The following is an 11,120-nucleotide window of genomic DNA, read 5'->3' on the forward strand; positions in this document are numbered from 1 at the left end:
TCAAGGTCACTTGTGTCGTGGGAGCACGCTCTGACTTCAGTTCAGGTGGGACATGGTAAAGCTAAAGAATGCGGACTACCTTGTTCATGGTAGAAAAAAAGAGTGTTAGAGATCAGGCAGTTGCCAGAGACATCACAGTGGTCAGCTTAGAATGAGGAGGGGTTTATAGGCAGGATTTCTGGATACCAAGCACAGCCAGGCCTCCCAGGGACTGTAGTAAGGACCTGGAAAGGCCATAAGTCCATGGGGGCAGTCATTTTCCCCACCCTATCTTTGCTCTAATGCTCCCACACCAACCCCCCCACCTAGGCTGCTTTTGCTGTGGCCCTGGAAAAGATACATTGTCACCTTCCCATCTCATGAAGCCAAGATGGTCACAGGCAGGGTTCTAGCCATGAGATAAAAACAGAAACCTAGGAATTCTCTTGACATCTAGGAAAGTTTTTGTTTTTCCAATGAAAGGGATTGATGGAACCTGCCCTGCTCTTCCCCTGAGTTATGCTTGGAGCAGCAGCAGCATCTATGACCATGGGACAGCACCTTGAGATCTAAACAACAGAATGGAAATGCCCAGGTCCTTGGAGGTGCCATGTGGGGAACAATCCGGACTAGACTGAGTTACTGGAATTAAGACTTATTCTATGCATCTGCTCTCCCACAATATGGCGCTGGGAGAAGAAAACAGCTTCTACACAGGTGCCTCCAGTTCAGCCAATAAACTGTAGGACTCGCTCCTGATTGGAGGAGAGCAGCGTACTCGGCGTGTGGGCAGCCGAGTTGGGATTGGCGGAGGAGGACTATAAAGGAGGAGAGAGACGGCATGCACCAGGAACATCTAAGGGGAACACCTGTGCAGCCCCCGAGAGAGCCGGCCAGCAGTGTGCCGCTCCCCTGCGGAAGTGGGGAATGTGGCCAGGGGGAACTACCCTTCCACGGAGGTGGAAGGGACAGTAGCCAACCCGGGAAGAACCAGCAGCAAACCCGGGGAGGGCCGAGCAGACAGAAGAACAGCGCAGGGTTCTGTGTCGTTCCTCCACGAAGAGGGGGAGCGACAGTGCCACTGAGCCACTGACCTGCAGGCTACTTGCCACGTACACAGTAGACAGGGCCTGATGCATCTAAGGTAATGTCCAGGGAATAGTTTGTTCTGCACCTAGTGCCTCCTGCTTAGACCTGTCCTCGACGAAAATGCATGGACTCCAAGCCAGCTCTCGGGGTGGGCGTTTGGCACAGTAGTTAAGACATCAGTTGGGGCACACTTCACGTATCAGAATGCCTGGGTTTGAGATTCGGCTCCAGCTCCTGATTCCAGCTTCCTGCTAATGTAGACTCTGAGGGGCAGAGATGATGACTTAAGTAATCAGATCTCTGCCATCCACATAGCAGGTGCCAATTTCCAGCTCTCAACTTCAGCCTGGCCAGCCCCATTCAGCCTTGCCCAGCCCTAGCCATTGCAGGCTTTTGGACAGTGAACCAGCAGGGGGAGCACTTTCTCCTTCCCCCCTTCCCTTTTCTGTGGGTCTGCCTCTCAAATAAAATTACCTTTTAAAAATTGAAAAAATAAGACAGCTCTCCACAACACCGCGTTCCCCTTATCCCACATCAACTGACTGTAGTCTCTCAGGTTTCCAGCAGCAGTGAGGTGCAGAGTCCTGGACTGATGATCCCCTGGCCCGTGGACTGTTGGGCAGGAACCAACAGAACAGACTGGGTGTTGTGGACATGGACCGGGTGGGACTGGCAGGTTGAATGCATGAGTGCCCTAGTGGGAAGTAAGCAGGGATCAAAAATAAGCTGACCGTGAAAATTCCTTCAGTGCCCCATGAGAGAGGATTCTTAAGGTCAATCCAGATTTAGTAGAAAAGGTTCTCAGCCCTCATGATTGAGTTAATGTCATTATCACAGGAGTTACTATGAAAGTGACTTCAACCCTCTCTTGCCCTCCTGGCTTCTGCCATGGGATAACGCAACACAAGATGCCAGCATTATTCACTTAGGCTCCCCAGCCCTCCAGAACTGTTAGCCAAGTACATTTCTGTTCATCATAAATTACCCAATCCTAAGTTCTCTGTTACAGCAGCAGAAAATGGAACAGAGACAGATGGTAAAGATGGAAGCAACTGACTAACTTGCTAACAGGTTTACTGCCACAAACTATTAAGCCACAGGAGGCCCTAGGAAGGACTTGGCTCTTGGTTGCATGTGGATGGGAGCATATTATCCAGCAGGGGTCTTTTTGTGATGTTATCTGCACTGTGCATCACTGGGAGACTGCACACCCAACCTCTGCCATCACCATCATCTCAGTAGGTGCCCTGAGCTCCTAAGTCCTTACGGGGAAGACTTGTAGAAGTCCAGGTGTTCATGAACTAAAGGAAGGAAGGTCTTCTGAACTCATTAGCTGATTTTAAATGTTTTCGTTTTCTCAAGGGCGGGGTTTCTGCTCTGCAGTGTTTGACATTCACACACCAATGACTCAGCACCAGGTCAGGGGCTGAGTCTCCTTTCTTTCGCAGTTCTGCTTTTCCCGTTTGCTTCCTTTGGAGTCTACTGTGGTGGGAGGGCCATCAGTGGCTTGGGTTCCCCAGCAGAAGTGTCGGAGCCTTCACAGTGACCAAGGCTGGACTCAAAGGCATCGAATAGGACAAACAATGAGTATGCCAGCAGCAGTGACAAATGCCACCAAAACTAACCATGAATCGTGGTTATGACAGACTGTGTCACCACAGAGCATTGAACTTGGAGATGATGGTTCTCAACACTGGCCACACATGCAAATCATCTGGAAAGCTTAAAAAAAGTGTGCCAATACTCAAGGCCCACCCCAGAAATTCTGCTATCATTGGTCTGGGAGCTTGGCTTGGATACTGAGAGTGCTGAAAGTTCCCCGGATATTTTAAAAGTCAAAGTTCAGGGTCACTGCTTAAGAAGGAATTGGGGCTGGTGCCACAGCTAATCCTCTGCCTGCGGTGCCAGTACTCCAGGTTCTAGTCCCGGTTGGGGCGCTAGTTCTGTCCCGGTTGCTCCTCTTCCAGTCCAGCTCTCTGCTGTGGCCAGGGAGGAAGTGGTGGATGGCCCAAGTGCTTCGGCCCCTGCACCTGCATGGAAGACCAGGAGGAAGCAACTGGCTTCTGGCTTCGGATCAGCGCAGCGCACCGGCCGTAGCAGCCATTTGGGGGGTGAACCAATGGAAGGAAGACCTTTCTCTCTGTCTCTCTCTCACTGTCTAACTCTGCCTGTCAAAAAAAAAAAAAAAAAAAGAAGAAGAAGAAGAAGGAATTGGGAAATAGGGAAATTCATACAGCATTCCATTATGGGGACCTGAGACCAGTGTCCCTAACATTGCAGCCCCTAGAGAGTCACCACCACCACCGTATTACATTGGGGATCTGAGTGCTGCCTGACTGCAGGAAACACCTGAGAGGCAGCTCTGGGCTGGGGGAGGCTGTGGGAACTTGCACGAGACTCCAGGGGAGCACTCCTCCTCTGGGCTGGGACCCTGAAGAGCTCAGAGTTGGCAGTGGGACACCGGTCATGATCAGGAACGGGCAGGGGTTGGCACCAACACATGGGCAGTGCTTCCGATCACGACCCGAGTTTTGTTTTCCATCTGTGTGTTAAGCTGTATATTTATGTCTTATATACATTTCTGTGTAAGTTTGCTATATTTCGTGCTCAAAGAATGTCTTATAAAACTATTGCCTAGTTTCAAAGTTCTCTTTATCCAGGTCACTATTTTAAACTAAAATAGAAGGAAGTACACTTGTACTTGATCAGTGATCCCTAAGAGCTGGTCCCAGGGCCTAGCCAACTATGTGAAATGGCCCAGGAGCTACTAAAATTACAGATTCAGGCCTCACCATCCTGAGGTTCAGCCCCAGTCATTCCAGTGCAGGCCAGGAACCAGTGTTTCCAGAGCAGCCACAGTAGTCTGGTGTTGGTCCTTAAAAACCTTGCTTGGGCTGGCGCCGTGGCTCACTAGGCTAATCCTCCACCTGAGGCGCTGGCACCCCGGGTTCTAGTGCCGGCCAGGGCGCCGGTTCTGTCCCAGTTGCTCCTCTTCCAGTCCAGCTCTCTGCTGTGGCCCAGGAGTGCAGTGGAGGATGGCCCAAGTCCTTGGGCCTTGTACCCGCATGGGAGACCAGGAGGAAGCACCTGGCTCCTGGCTTCAGATCGGTGCAGCATGCTGGCCATAGCAACCATTTGGGGATGAACCAACGGAAGAAGACCTTTCTCTCTCTCTCTCTCTCTCTCTCTCTCTCACTGTCTAACTCTGCCTGTCAAAAAAAAAAAAAAAAAAAAAAAAAAAAAAAAAAAAAAAGCAACCTTGCCTGGTAACTACTGGGTGTTCCATAGCAGCACTTCATGGACACCAGGCACCTGGAGGCACTCTGGCTTTGAACCCAAAGAGTCCACAGCTCTGAACAGCAGTCAGGACACAGCAGATTTAGAGCCAATTTTGAGAGAAAACAGAGCACATTTTTATCAGTGTCTTAAGCCCTTGAACTCAAGAAAATAGATTCTCCATCCAACAGTTTGCAAAACATTCTGGAAAAAAAGAGATGACTGCAGAAGCCATGATTTAGGAATGATTCTATTCAATTTTAGCGCGGGCTACTATCTGTCTCACAGCTGGTAACTGACTGACAGCACACTCATTAGTGATCCCAGCCTAAGCTACAGGACCAAGAGAATCTTGAGCCTGCAGGCTTTATTTATATTATAATGGTCTTCCTGTTTGTGCTACACTTCTCGCCTGTCATACCTAAAATTCTAGGTATAGGCTGTATACACTTGTAATACAGCAACTCAAAACAACCACATTTGCAGATTCACAATTATGCATACATTTTCATGCCACATGCAAAGATGTATGCAGATGTTTCTTTTCAGTCCTTTTTGATGTTAAAAGCACCTGGCTTTTATTACGTTATTAGTGCCACTTTAAATGGCACTAATAACGTAATAATGTCATATGTTCAAAAGAACAAGATGGAGCTGAGTGTACCGATGGGGAGACAGTCATGGAGTGAGGGCTGGGGAACAAAAACAAATACTGGAACTCAGAACCTTTTGCATCTTAGGAACGTTACGCAGTCATTCAGACTCCCACCCCCAGGGAACATTGGTGAAGAGGGTGAGCCTGAAAATGGTCCAGCAGCATTTCTGGACTCAAATCCAGGGAGGACCGAGAGGCTCTGGAGGAAGAGCTTGGGGTTTGGAGCTGCTTTTTCCCTGGGAGCATTTGCAGATCCTGGAGGAGAAAGCAGAGGTGGCCAGCCCACACTTCTGACAGCGGGTTCTGAGTGAGTGAGTGCAGGGACTCGGCGGATAAGCGTCCTCGTGTGTTCTGCACAGTTGAGCCACAGCAGCCTGCAGCACCGGCCGGCTCAGTAATGCGCTCACTGGTTCTCCCTCCTGTTCTCTACCCTGCATTCCTCTTGTGTGTTCCTAGAATCCAAAGGGAACTGCTTGCATCCAGGCCTTTATCTTGGGCTCTGCTTTCAGGGCACTCAGTCCAGACCACTGCAGCAGGAGAAACAGAAAATACAGCCCAAGACATTTCCAACTGTGGGAAATCAGGGTCCTTGAAAAAGAAGAAATAGACAAAAACAGTATTTGAAGAGCTAATGGTTGAGGCATTTCTAAAACTAAGATAGACATCCAGCCAGGTACAGATCCAACAAGTCCTACAGAACCCAAAAGGTTACATTTTGAAGTCAACAACAACCAAATGAAACTGCAACAGGCAACTACAAAGAGACTATTGAGAGCAGAGGGAGGAGAGGTCATCACCTCCCCACACACGCCCATTGCTTGGATAGCTGACCTCAACAGAGCAAGGGGAAGCAGATCCAGTGAGAATGGACTCTAAGCCACAGTGCAAGAATGCACTGGCCGGGCGGGAGCAATGCGCCCAGGGAAAACACCCTGCAGGACTGGACAGGAAGGAGACGCTTCCACAGGGATAAAACTGGCATGAACAGTGGGTTATTAAAGGAAAGTGTGCGGGGAGCTCAGAAGGTAAATGATTCCAGGTGGAATCTGGGATATCTAAAAATCAGACACCCATGGGCAAATCTGTATAAAACAATAACAGTGGTGCAGAAAACATAATAAAGCCTGTGGAATTGAGATACAGAGAGAATTAAAATAGTTAAGAATGGGTTTTTCTAATTATTATTTTTAATTTGAGAGAGGCCACTGGTTAGCCTAGAGGTTAAGGCTCCCACATCCTGTATCAGAGTGTCTGGGTTCAGAACCCAGCTCCACTCCTGACTCCAGCTTCCGGCTAATGCAGACCCTGGGAGGCAGCAGTGATGGCTCAAGTAACTGGCTTCCTGCCACCCCCAGCCCCAGCCATCGCAGGCATTTAGAAGTGAAGCAGCTGATGTGAGCTCACTCTCTCTCTCTCTCTCTCGCTCTCTCTCTCCTCTCTCTTTCTCTCTAACAAATGGCTTCTTAAAATTTGTAATATACATGATCTATAAGTTAGTAGAGATTTATATATGTTATTGTTCTTAGGCCTTTGCATTAACTGGAAAGAGGGTAAAGGTGCCAATTAATAGACTTCAGTAAGTGGAAGATATGACTTAAAATCTAGGTTAACAGGATAATAATAAGTTCATAACTTCAAGCTGATGGGGAAAGGGTAGAAAATGGAACAATTAAAGAAAAATTCTCTCTAAAGAACAGCATGAAAGAAAACATAGGACATGCAAGACAGATAGAGAGCACTAAGATGGTAGGTTTAAACCCAGATACATAAACAGTTGAGTGTAAATGGAGTAAATACCACTTAAATGACCAAGAGTCAGGGTGATTTAAAAAGACCAACGTGCCACGACCATATGTTGTTTATAAGAGACATCAAATTCATGACATAAAATGACTGAAATTAAAGAGATAGACATGGAGAAAAAAATAAATATGTGCATACACTAATATCAGACAAGATACATTTTAAGGCCAAAAAACGTGTATTTAAAAAGGGGCATCTCTTGTTTTGTTTTTTTTTTTATAAAGATTTTATTAATTTATTAGAGTGGCAGAGTTATGGACAGAGAGAGAGACAGAAAGGTCTTCCATCTGCTGGTTCAATCTCTAAATGGCCGCAATGGCAAGACCTGGGCTGATCAGGAGCCAGGAGCTTCTTCTGCGTCTCCCACACAGGTGCAAAGGCCCAAGGACTTGAGTCATCTTCCACTGCTTTCCCAGGCCATAGCAGAGAGCAGGATTGGAAGAGGAGCAGCCAGGACTTGAACCAGTGCCCATATTGGATGCTGGTGCTGCAGGCAAAGGCTTAGCCTATTAAGCCACAGCACTGGCCCCCGGGGCACTTCCAGAACATTTTTTAAAAAGTCAATTCATCAGGAATAGATAATACTTTTAAAGAGAAGCTAATAATATACAGCAAAGAGATACATATCTAAATCTGATGGATAAGCAGGTAAAAAAAGTAGCATAGGTCTAAGCAGCAGGACAAGCGAACCTGACCTGAAGTGGGTGTAGAACAGTCCACCCAGCACCTGTAGACTACGCTCATCTTCCCCTCCCACTGCAACGGGGACCATTTATAAAAACAGCCACAGGCTGAGCATGAAGCGAGTCTCACCCAGTCTCAGAGGGCAGAAACTGCAACACAGTACATTCCTAAATCACAGCGCAAGTAAGCTACAGCACCAGGAACAAAAACTAGGAAGTAAGTCTGGAAATGTTTACCACATCGGATAGGAAAAATGTCTCAACCAGAGACAAAGGAAGGAAAGCAGGCCCCCTACGCTAATTGAAAAGTAGTTATCTAGTGAAGCAGCCGGGCGCGGTTACCTTGTCCAGGCAGGGAAGATGTCCCAAGTTCTGCTTCTGTAACTCCAGTCATAAATCTGTCCTATGAATCTGCCCCTGGTGTCTCTAATAAACATACTGGACCCCAACCATTGAAAGAGTGGTCTTAAGTCACGTAGGCTAGTTCCCCCAGAATAGTGCTAAGTCACGTAGGATGCAATTTAAACCCACCAATGCTGTCACAGCTAAGATATGATGCGGATGAACCTATACATATTGTAAGAAACTTGAGATTGTCACTCCGTTCTCAGGAAATGATTCCCACTGAGCCCGCTGGCTGGCGTGAATAAATTGCTTTTGATCCTCCACTGCCTCTGGTGCCTGTTTGAGTGATGGAGGTTTTCCCATCCCAGGTTTCTGTAACAGAACCCTTCTGCTGAAAACGCGCGCAACAGAGAAATCACAGGGCCTAACGGACTTGCCACACCTGCCCTCTGCTGACCAGCCCTCCTTGAGGCAGCAGGGGGCCCGATGACAGACAGACAAACCGTTTGGTGTGCAGTGAGTCCTCTGCGGAGCAGCAGGAGGGAGGTTGCATCGACACCAGATAAACACAGGAAGGCATCCTGGAAGCTGGGGAGCAGAAGGAGCCTTGCCCAGGAGCCCTGGAGCAGCTCTGTTTGTTCACTATTTCTGCCGTAACTAAGGGAGCACTGGCCCGGGCCCCATAGCACGTGCACAAGCCAGCATCAGAGCAGGCAGGCAGCCCGGTGGCTTTCCACACGGCATCATCTCTTCCCGCGTCTGCAGCTGGGGAAGGGCAGCTTTACCTGCCGTGCTCTCAGGAGTGTGCTCCCAGGATGCTCCAGGGTGGCTTCAACAAACATGTATTGCCAGCAGGTGGGGAGGCTGGTGATCTGAGATCAAGGCCCCAGGCGAGGCTCTGCTTCCTGCTTCGCAGATGGCTGCCTTCTCATGCATTCTCACACAGCCAGGGAGCAGAGGGAGGAAGCAAGCACTTAGGGGTCCTTTTACAAGAGCGCTGATCTCATCCATGAAGCTGCCACTGCCATTCATTGTCCCCAAAGCCTCCACCTCCTTATTCCATCACACTTGGGGCTTAGGATTTCAACACAGGGAACTGGAGACACAGGCATTCAGTCCATCGTGAAAGGCATAGTGCCTGCGCCTGATACATGGAGAAGAACCGATGGTATTCCCAGGGCCGCAGTTGATGTTTGTGTGGTTCAAACCTGGTAGGCTGCGAAATGCCCAAGGAGGAAGACTTCGTCTTCAGCAAGATTGAGGCTGCACATCCCTCCGCCCCGCCCCACCCACAGGCTCTAATTCATGGAGCTACTCTACATCCAACAATAACATACCTTAGAAAAGGAGTTGAGGGGGGCTGGCGCTCTGGCGCAGCAGGTTAGCACCCTGGCCTGAAGCACCAGCAACCCATAGGGGTCCCAGTTCGAGACCCGGCTGCTCCATTTCTGATCCAGCTCTGTGCTGTGGCCTAGGAAAGCAGTAGAAGATGGCCCAAGTCCTTGGGCCCCTGCACTCACGTGGGAGACCTGAAAGAAGTTCCTGGCTCCTGGCTTCGGATTGGCGCAGCTCCAGCTGTTGCGGCCAATTGGGGAGTGAACTATCGGATGGAAGACCTCTCTCTCTCTCTCTCTCTCTCTCTCTCTCTCTGCCTCTCTTCTTTCTTTGTAACTCTGACTTTCAAATAAATAAATAAATCTTTAAAAAAAAAAAAAAGGAGGTGAGGTAGCTGTCAATACTGTCCCATAAAGAGGCCACACATACCGTTGCACGTGGTGGTCATCAGACACACTCCATCCAAATCTGGCTCTTTGGGAAGTGAGAGAACAGTGTGTACCTGATGAGCCATCATGAAGGGGAGACACTTGCAGAGTCTGGGACCTGCCAGGGGCCTCCTTGAGCGTGGCAGTCAGCCCATGTAAGATTCCTTGTCCCCAGCATGGGGCACTGTGAGGGTGGGTGGGTGAGGTGGCTCTCCGCCGGAACCTACACCTACGCCTGTGTTCCATGGCTAACTCTCATCCTCAGCCAGGTGGAGAAAGTGGAGGGAGGATACTCAGTACCCCTTCTTCCCCTCCCCTCAGCTGCTGCAGGTGAGCCAGTTGCACCTGACCTTGCCTCTTGATTGACCCTCAGCTGAGCATGGCAGTGAAATCATGAACAGTAGCCCTGATTGCTTTTTATATTGCAGTATGTCGTGGGGACGTGTTTCCCCTGGGACTTCATGTTGAAGCGCTCTTCTGGACATGACCACTTCCACTTGAAATGGAAGTGACTCTCAGTAGGCACTTCTCTCTGAGCCAGACTCCGCGGCCTGTGCTCATGACACCGTGGTCCACTGTGCTGGCTGAAAGAGGCACATCGTGTTCACAGCGATTGCCTTTGAATCCAAGGGCCCAGCACCTGCAGGCGCAGCGTCTCTCCTTCTCTTCAGCTGCCAGCACTTATCAGTGCATCTCAGTGCCAAAGACTTGGGGTCCTTGTCTTAGGACACAGAATGGGGAGCAAGAAGCTAAGTCCTGGGGCAGCTGGACGAGCCTCGGGTCATCCCCCACAGGGCTCTGTCCCTACCCAGTGGCTGCTACAGCCTGTCTTGTCCCACAGATAATGGGCAGTATTCCCTTTCCCAGCTGTGTCCTTGGGTGTTCCCCAGTGGCCTTGACAATGTCACATGGCCAGGCCTGAACCTGGGGTGCTGGGAATGAGCCTCATAAACCCACAGCTGAGGCCAGGGCTGGTCATGGACAACGTCGGGGAGAGATAGTCTCCAACAGAAATCAGGGTGGCTCTGCTAAAATACGGCTGGGCAGGACAACCAGAGTTCCTAAAATTGTCTGTGTCACCTCCTGGATGCCCCAGATTAGGGAAGGGCTCATGGTTCCACACCCATGTAACAACAAATCCGCCATGGACTCCCAGGGAATCTACACTTCCTCCACTGTCTAGACCAGCACTGCCCACCAGGCCCCTCTGTGATGGGGCTGCTCTTAGCCGGCTTGCCCAGTCATACCTACATGACTCCATTTGCAATGTGGCTACTATAACCAAGGAACCAAGTTGTTAGTTGATTTCATTTAATTTTAGCTAAGTGCCCAGTGTATTGCATAGTATCTTAAGCCAGAGACAGAAATTGACCAGGTAACAGCTTAAGAGAGGTGAGGTATTAGTGTGCATTTCCTCCCGTAAGGTGGATTCTGAGGCCTGCGCTGTGGTGCAGAGGGTTAAGTCAGCACCTGTGACGCTGGCATCCCATATGGGTGCCTGTTCGTGTCCTGGCTGCTCCACTTCCA

The sequence above is a fragment of the Oryctolagus cuniculus genome, chromosome 11, assembly GCF_964237555.1.
Source record: "Oryctolagus cuniculus chromosome 11, mOryCun1.1, whole genome shotgun sequence".
NCBI lineage: Eukaryota > Metazoa > Chordata > Mammalia > Lagomorpha > Leporidae > Oryctolagus > Oryctolagus cuniculus.